This window comes from Panthera leo, chromosome F2 (assembly GCF_018350215.1).
Source record: "Panthera leo isolate Ple1 chromosome F2, P.leo_Ple1_pat1.1, whole genome shotgun sequence".
Taxonomy (NCBI): domain Eukaryota; kingdom Metazoa; phylum Chordata; class Mammalia; order Carnivora; family Felidae; genus Panthera; species Panthera leo.
The window spans coordinates 1,982,168-1,990,545 of NC_056695.1; the positions used below are offsets into that span (position 1 = coordinate 1,982,168).

Below are 8,378 nucleotides of genomic sequence, written 5' to 3' on the forward strand. Positions count from 1 at the left end.
CTGGACTACCAGATTGATCGTTCATAATCACAGGCAATGAAACTCCTTTGAGCCTTGAATTGGACCTTCCTGTCAAGTACACCCTTATCCAGGAGGATAACACTTAGCAACAGGAAGGAGTGAGAAGGATGTGACCAGCCCTGGAGGCAAGGGGCAGGTGGTGCCCCCTGAGCTGGGTCCTGGAGGTGAATCGGGCCTTACGGACGGGGCGGGCCAGGTAGGAGATGGCGTGACCTGAGGCACAGAGGAGGGTCTTGTGTTCACGTGGGAGGGGGTACTAGGTGAGTGTGTAGTGTCTGTCCGGCAGGGCACAGTGTCCCGCTCCTCGGCGTAAGCAATCGGGAGCCGTTGAGGAGCTGTACGAAGCATTTAGTGGCACCGTTAAAGTCAGGATGGGCCTCCATGTAGTGGTCATGAGGAAGCTTTCAGCAGACCAGAAGGATCTTTTCTAGCAGACTCTGATGGTGTTACCCCTCTTCCTATCTGGCCTTGGTCTGGCGGTTCAGACGAGTCTTAGGGCGTGGGCCCTGCTCTTCTCCTGTCAGGCAGAAGGACAGGTGCCCAACTGTCCGGAGGGCTTGTCTGCGTGTCGGCACATCTCCGCCCCCGGCCTTCTCTCCGATGGCTGGTTTTCCCCAGAAGGCTTAGGACCGAGTTGTCTCAGGTCTTTCTGGGGGGCACACGCTCCTTTTTGGTAGATCACAGCTTCACACCTGGCCAGGGGCTGCCATGGCCAAGAAGAGCCCTGCTCTGTCCTGCCTGTCGTGGGGCAACAGAAAGCTTTACTCTTGGTTTTCCGTCGAAGAGAAAGAAATATTGTTAGTTTGTGCCTACAAAATTATAACCTCCCATATGTTTTCCCCAAAATATCTCCTGGGTTACGGCGTAACCCTGGGGAAAGGAGGTCAAAGGGGGAGACTCTGGGTGGGGGCCACACCTTTGCCCCTTGGCACTCACAATAGCAGGTGGGAAGGAAGGGCTGGCCCGATTTCGGTGCTGGTTCTTCCAAGGTCCTGCTGGCCAGCCGGCCACATGGGGAGGGAGCCTGAGGTGCAGGGAGTGGGGCTCTCCCTCTACTACTTTTACTTGTTTTAGCTCCGTGGCCTGGCAAGTGACTCAGTCAGCATTCAGTTTACCCGTCTGTATAATGGACATAATACCAGCTCCACCTCTGAGGATTTTCGTGAGAATAAAGCAAGTCATTTTATTAAAGTGCTTTGAACCATGTTTGAAAATTAGCACATTTATTACTTCTTTATTTTGAGGTAGCCCCTCCCTTCACACGTATTTGCTGAATAAGTGTTCGAATAGACACACGAGTGAATACATGAGTGGAAAACATGGTTCCGAAGACACATTTGGCTTCTGCCTTACTTTATAGTCCGTAATTGCACAGGCTGACATACTTTATCAGTACGCGGCATAGAAACCCGCCCTCCCACACTCTCACGGATACCACACGCACGTCCTGCTAGAAGCGACCCAGTCACTTCCTCGAGTGGGTAAGTGGGCACTCTGCCCCATTCTGACCACTGCTGTGCTCTGTCCTGTGCCTCTGTTCTTAAATGAGCCCATCATGGGGAGGTAGCCGCCACTGTTTTCACCGTAAAAAGTCCCTCAGAAAAAGACCACATGCAGCGTTCATGCAAACTTAACTTGAAGAGTTCTGAGGGTTTGTAGAAATTGCTTTCAGTCGCATAAATCTGGAGTGTGTGCATCTGGGGTGGGGCGGGGTGAGGTTTGATTACTCTGCTTATAATTTGTGGCTGAATGAATTGGCACCCACCTGTGTTGAATGTCCTGTTGGTGCCGAGTCGTGGATGTGGCCCGCTTCCCGGCTACAGCCCCTGAAGTTAAGATGCTGTGAGTCGGTGTGTGGGTGAGCACGCAAGAACACAGGCGGGTGGCTTGGAAGCTCACAAACAGGAAAGCTTCCACTGGTTCTAAGGGGAGGAACCATCCCTGTAGGGGGCTGGCGGGAGGGAGCAGGGAGTTGGTCAGAGGTCTTTTCCCCTTCGAGGCAGGTTACTCTATCATTTCTAGATGAAGCACAGGGCTATATTTGGTAATGCAAAATGTCGGGCTGGAGAATAAGCGACTCACTTCATGCAAACAGATTAGCATATCACGTATACAGTTAGGCCTTTGCTGTTTCAGGCGTGGGGTCCACCATGGAAGCTCACCCATCACCGTCTGCCAGGGTGCTGCAGCCAGGTTCCAGCATCTCTGGTGGGGACAAAACACTACCTTCCGAATCATTTTCAAGGTCGTTTGCTTCTGGAGACTTGAAAAAGGTCTTCTGTTAGACCATTGGGGTCATTTAATGCAAAATGGTGTCAGCAGGATCAGTAGCAGGGCTCTTTCTGTCCACGGGTAGCCCTCCTAGCGGGAGTGAAAGAAGTTCCCGGCAAACAACATGGTCATTGTAAGTGGGGCCCCTCTAGGGCCGCACGGTGGGGGATGACCACCACTGGTCACACAGTGGATAATTGAATCGGTTCCACTCACCGGTCACAGTGGCACGTGCTGGTCAGTCATGCCCCAGTCGGCAGGCGTTGGAAGTTAGGAACGTCCTTGCCAGCATGCGCTCTCTCTTGTCTTTTTGAGGATGGTCATCCTAACAGTGGGCGTGGAAATTGGTTCAACTATGGAAAACGGTATGGAGACCTCTCCAAACATTAAAATAGGAGCTGCAGCCATGTTCTATCATCTCTTGTGGGGACAAAAACCCTAGTCTGAACACTGCATTCCAGATCATTTTCAAGGTTGTTTGCTTCTGTAGACTTTAAAAAGATCCTTGGTTGGATCCTGGGGGTGATTTGATGTAAAATGGTGTCAGTAGAATCAGTAGCAGAGTTCATTCTGTCCATGGGTTTCTTTCTCACTTTTGGGAATATATGCAAAGGAAAGAAACACATGACTCCAACAAAATATCTTCACCTTATGATCACTGTAGCGTTTCCAACAGCCAAGACAAGGAACCAGTGTCCATCAATTTATGCATGGGTAAAGAAGCTGTGGCATCTCTCCCTATCTACAGAATGGAAGAGAGCCATCACAAAATGTGGAAATCTTACCATTTGTGGCACCATGGATGGACCTTGAAGACACTATGCTGAATGAAATAAGTCAGACAGAGAAAGATGCTTTAGGATCTCATGTATACATGGAATCGAAAAACAAAAGCAAAATGAAACAAAACCCCAAACTCAGGAAAAGAGATCAGACTTGTGGTTACCAGAGTCAGGAGACGGGGAGAGGGGGAATCAGAATAAGGTGGTCAAAGGCACCAACTTCCCGTTAGAAGAAAAGTAAGTACTGGGGATGTAATAGAGAGTGTGAGGACCACGGCTAGCACTGCTGTATGGTATATAGGAAAGTTGTTAAGGGGGTAAATCCTAAGACTTTTCATCATAAGGAGAATTTTTCTCTTTTCTTTTCTTTTTATTGTGTCCACATGAGAAGACAGATGTTAGCTGAACCTACCGTGATGACGATTTCACCATATATGTAAAGTAAACGCTCACCTCAAGCTGTAAGTCTTAAACATATACAGTGATGCGTGTCAATTATTTTTCAGTAAAACTGGGAGGAAAGAAAGAGCTCCCTGTATCTTTTTAATTTTTTTTTTTTTTTTTTTTTGAGCTTGCATCTCAGTGTTTTACTGAGACCAGTGTTGGCACAGATGAGGCACACAGAATCCAGCTGAATTCCCTAGAAGCCGTCCACAAGGTTTTCCTCGGAGCCGCCATCACTGTAGACAATCCTGACCATCTTGTCCTAGTGGCAACCCTTAAGGCTGTTCCGGACAGCGGGGCAGCCCCAGACAGACTTACCAGTGGCAGATTCCAGCACCGGCCGTTTGCCTGCAATGCTGACTTTGAGCTGTACCGACTCCCGCTGGGCCCATTGAGCCCAGCAACCGCCTGATCTGCTGGCTCCACCTTTTCCTAGATAAGGAAGGCACAGTTTCTGGATGAGTCCGGGAGAGGCCAATGGTGTTTCCAGAGGCAGAGAAGGTCCCACAGAAGAGGGTGGGCATCATGTCCTCTCTGTACACACAGAGTATTCCCCTTCTGAGGGGCTCTGTGTTCAGGAAATGAGTCCCACCTGGGGAAAGGACCCTTGCATTCATGGTCCCTGTCTGGATCAAAGTCCCTGACCCCATCGCAATTCTTGTCTGGATCGAGGTATCTATCCCTATTGCAGTCCCTGTCTGGATCACGGTCCCTGTCCCCAATGTGGTTCATCTCCAGATCATGGTCACTGTCCCCATCGTGCTTCCTGTCCCCATAATGGTCACTGTCCCTATCGCAGTCCCTGTCTGGATCACGTTCCCTGTCCTCATTGTGGTTCATCTCCAGATCATGGTCACTGTCCCCATCGTGCTTCCTGTCCCGATAATGGTCCCTGTCCCTATCGCAGTCCCTGTCTGGACCATGGTTCCTGTCCCCATCATGGTCCCTGTCCAGATTGAGGTCCCTGTCCCCATTGTGGCCCCTCTCCAGATCATGGTCACTGTCCCTATTACAGTTCCTGTCCAGATCATGGCCACTGTCCCCATCGCAGTCTCTGTCCCGGTTCCATTCACGACTAGGGTCCTGGCTGAGGCTTCGAGGTGGGGAGGCTGAGGAGCGGCCCCACCACACTTTTCAGAACCCCAGTCAAAGCTTCAAGGGGGACTTCACCAGCCCTGGGCCCTGTGCCTCTTCCCCATTTGGCCCCAGTTCCCAACCCAGTCACTGGAAGACACAGGACTCACACAGAGGTTTCTTCTGTGGGTGTGTGCATGACTCCTGCAGATCATTGTTGCAGAAATGCAACTTTGGAACAGCTGGTAAGTGGGCACTGGCCCCTTCTCAGGGTCCTTTAACTTCCCTCGAGGGTTTGAGAGTGCCGGAAGCCCGGGTTCTTGAGCTGCCAGCTGCCAACTTCAGCAGCCGCTTTGCTGGTTCTGCTGCGGTGGCCCTGTCCACCACGCTGCTCGGACAGCGAGCCTGGGACACCACCTCGACTGGCTGTGCTGCTGCTACTTGGCTTTGTCAGAGCCAGCGATGCCTTTTTCTTCCTCTTGAATTTGCTGAATTTGTTCTGCACAGCTGCCCCCTCCTCGCTCAGCTGGGGGTATCACCAACCTGGTGGCTCCCCAGGGGACTGTGCCAGGGGTCCCGTGGGCTCGGGCAGTGCCCGCGTGGGCCAGGAGCTCCTGAATCTTAAGGATCTTCCGGTGACATGTAGTGGCAAAGGCCTCCGCAGTCTTGGAGATGCCAAAGGCGCCACTACCCTTCGATTTCCACACCACCCAGAGTAAAGCAATATAGAAAAGGAAGCTTGCTCTTCTGACGGTTTCCAGTCATCATTGTAGAGAAGAAAATGGCCAGCGTAATGCATAGTACAGATTCAAATTAGACTGCAGAATCTAAGGCCAGGGAAATCGCTGGAGACTTGGGTATTATTATTGGAGAAATTCTTTTGCATGAGGTATGGTGTGAAGAGTCATTTAATATTTGCAAATGTGTTGACATTTTATAATTTCATCATCCTTTTCTTGTTTTTTTTTTTGTTTTTTTTTGTTTTTTTTTGTTTTTGTCCATGGAGAGGTTTTAAGCTACTTGTGCGTCAAGATATATAATTCAAAATTAAGTGGGAAAAAAAACCTATCTTTTGGTATCTGTATACAAAGAAAGATCATCACTAACTATAACCTTTAGAGTATTTGTATGGAAAAAAATACATGTTATAAAGAACAAAAGTAGACCTGAGTTGAGATTTTTCCCATTAGGTGAATAATATGTTAAACGTAGGGTGAACATGATGTCAGGATGGACACGGTGGTCTGTTTTTATAGAAAATGAAAGTATAGCACAACTTCCTTTTTAATGATTTGCAGAGACAGAAGTTCAGTTGTTGTATTATCTTGAGCTTTGACAGTATTACTGCTTTTGGGGGGGGGGTTATGATTTAATCTGTGTCACATGTGACTGTGTGGAAACATGACATGTGAAAACAGTCTGTTGAAGCACTTTGGTATGGCTCTGTGCCGTCGCTTATTATCAGCACTTTACAGGGAGCTCACGTTCAAGGCTATCAGCGGAATGGAGGACAACCTCCAAACTTCTAATACCTGCTCGGAATTATGCTAGTCGAAAATTTCAGGAAATCCCTGAAATTTTTTCTCAGAATTAGAATGGAGATAAGAAGAAGGGATATGGTGATAATGATCGTAGATTTCTCATGAAGTTAGCTTTGCTCCTCCTAATAAAAAAATGCTCGTAAGGCGCTGGCTGTCTCAGATCAGCAGGGTTTCCACGTTAACATGGAGGCACCTTTGAAGGTTAAGGGTTACACACAGAGATTGCCAAACCCCCAAGCCCCCTGTTCTGTTTATATAGGTCCTTGGCGGGATAGTCAGTTCTGTTTCATAACTAATAATTCCCCCCCCCCACCCCCACAAAAAAAGAACTACATTACTGTGCAAAAACAACAGTCCTGTAAAAAATACTGATAGCAATAGGAATCTTCAGAAAACAGATTTTATTTCTTTCAAGTAATAACTGGGAGTGGTTGTGTATGTATCATTCATTTCTGAGCCCTTTTCTCAAATCAAAATTTAGATTTAGAGACATATCTCCCAGATGGGATGAACATTCAGCAGGTGTCAAAAACTCTCCATTATACTGAAGTCTCAAACTATGATGGTAAAACCTCCCACGGAGGGTTTTTTTGTTTGTCTGTTTGTTTGTTTTGCTTTTACAATTAGGATTTTTAACATGTTTGTCTCTGGCGCAGATCTGTTTTAACAAGGTAAGAAAATATTTCTCAAGCAAATCCAAATATTCACCAATCTGATGGGAAAATGTAAGGGTTAACTAAACCTTCTCCGTTTGTATCTGAGGCAAAGCTTTGGGACATAATTAGTTTTTCTTTAAAATGTTTCCTAGAGATAATTTTCTCATCCTCCAGCATCCTTCTCCAGCTTGTGTGGGAGGGCAACGTGGCCTTCAGGCGAATCCTCCCCACCACTCTGTGCTCCACGGAGCAGGAGCCAGGAGACCACAGGCAGGTGTCGGGCTCACCCCCTGCCTTTGGTGGTGTCCCAAACTCCACAGGGTACAGTAGTCCAGGAAAAAATGTGAGATCAGCCACCCAAGTCGAATGGAAAATTTCAGGATGTTAGAAAATGTGGGGACAGCTGATGGCTGAGGTCATGGCTCAGAATGATTTTTTGGTTTACCTGTTTACCCAATGCATTTCATCCATTCCAAAAAAAAAAAAAAAAAAAAAAAAGAAAGAAAGAAAGAAAGAAAAGAAAAAGGAAATGAAAACTCACAAGAAGAAAAAAAACGGTTGTTAATCTATTTTGACATGCAGGATAACGAGTATCATTTTGTAAAATTTATATTCATGGATTTAGCACGATCTGTGTGAGCCATATGACAAATCTCTCTAGAGTTTTTTGATTTTTTTCACTCTTTGTTCTTTGTGTCATTTCTCAGAAATTACTTGAGTGTATATATTTGTAAGGAAATCAAAGCCATTATAGAGCTAGAATTAGACTAATAGATGAATATTTAAATTCATTTGAGAATTTTTTTTTCAGAGAGGCAGACACCCCTCATTTGGTTGATATGCTTTGCCTCTATGCCTTAGGGTTTTCAAAGACGTCGCTGAGGGCTCCTGGAAGAAATGGAAGAATGTCAGGAGAGGGTTCTCCATTGAATTTTTGGTCTACACAGAGAGAAACAGAGAGAGGATATGGAATTTATTCCACTTGACATCATTTTTGGAAACTTGACCCAATAAATGCTGGTCCCTTTCTTCTTTACATTCTCCACTTCCCTCTCATGGGCCCCACTGAATTTGTGCCTCTCCACCATGCCAGGCCCTACTCAGCACTGTCACCCTGCAGAAAGTAGTCAAATCAGTCATGTGGATATTCTCCCCAAGGTTCTTCCCCCAGTGAGTGTGTTTCAAGGGAATGAGGGGAAACGCCGGGGGCTGGCAGTCTAGAATATATGACAATGCCCTTGACCTAAAGATTCCATGTGGTGTTAAATCCGTTAGTGTAAGATCTCCCTGGAGTCTTCCTATGTTAAAGTAAACTTTGAGACTGCTTGTGGCGGGGTGGGGGGTGGGGTGGGGGGGGTTAGTATACACCATGTGACAGAATTCTGACCAAAAAAATCTTTGGGAAACATCTGAAAAGATTCATATTTTCTGGAGCACAGTTTGGAAACCGGAGCCAGGCACTGATTTTCAAACTTGCTCAATGAGTGCCTTGGAGGAAGTTTGAAAAGAAGCAAAGAGGCAGAATTCAGGCCTGTTTCAAGAAGAGTCTTTCTTACTCATTTCTTTTATATATCTGGCTTTTCAGTGAC

The 8,378-nt window shown here is 47.0% G+C and overlaps 1 pseudogene; it reads right to left on the reverse strand.

The window, feature by feature from the left end:
* Nucleotides 1-3,714: 3,714 nt before the first annotated feature.
* Nucleotides 3,715-7,877, reverse strand: LOC122211260 (annotated as a pseudogene).
* Nucleotides 7,878-8,378: the final 501 nt, after the last annotated feature.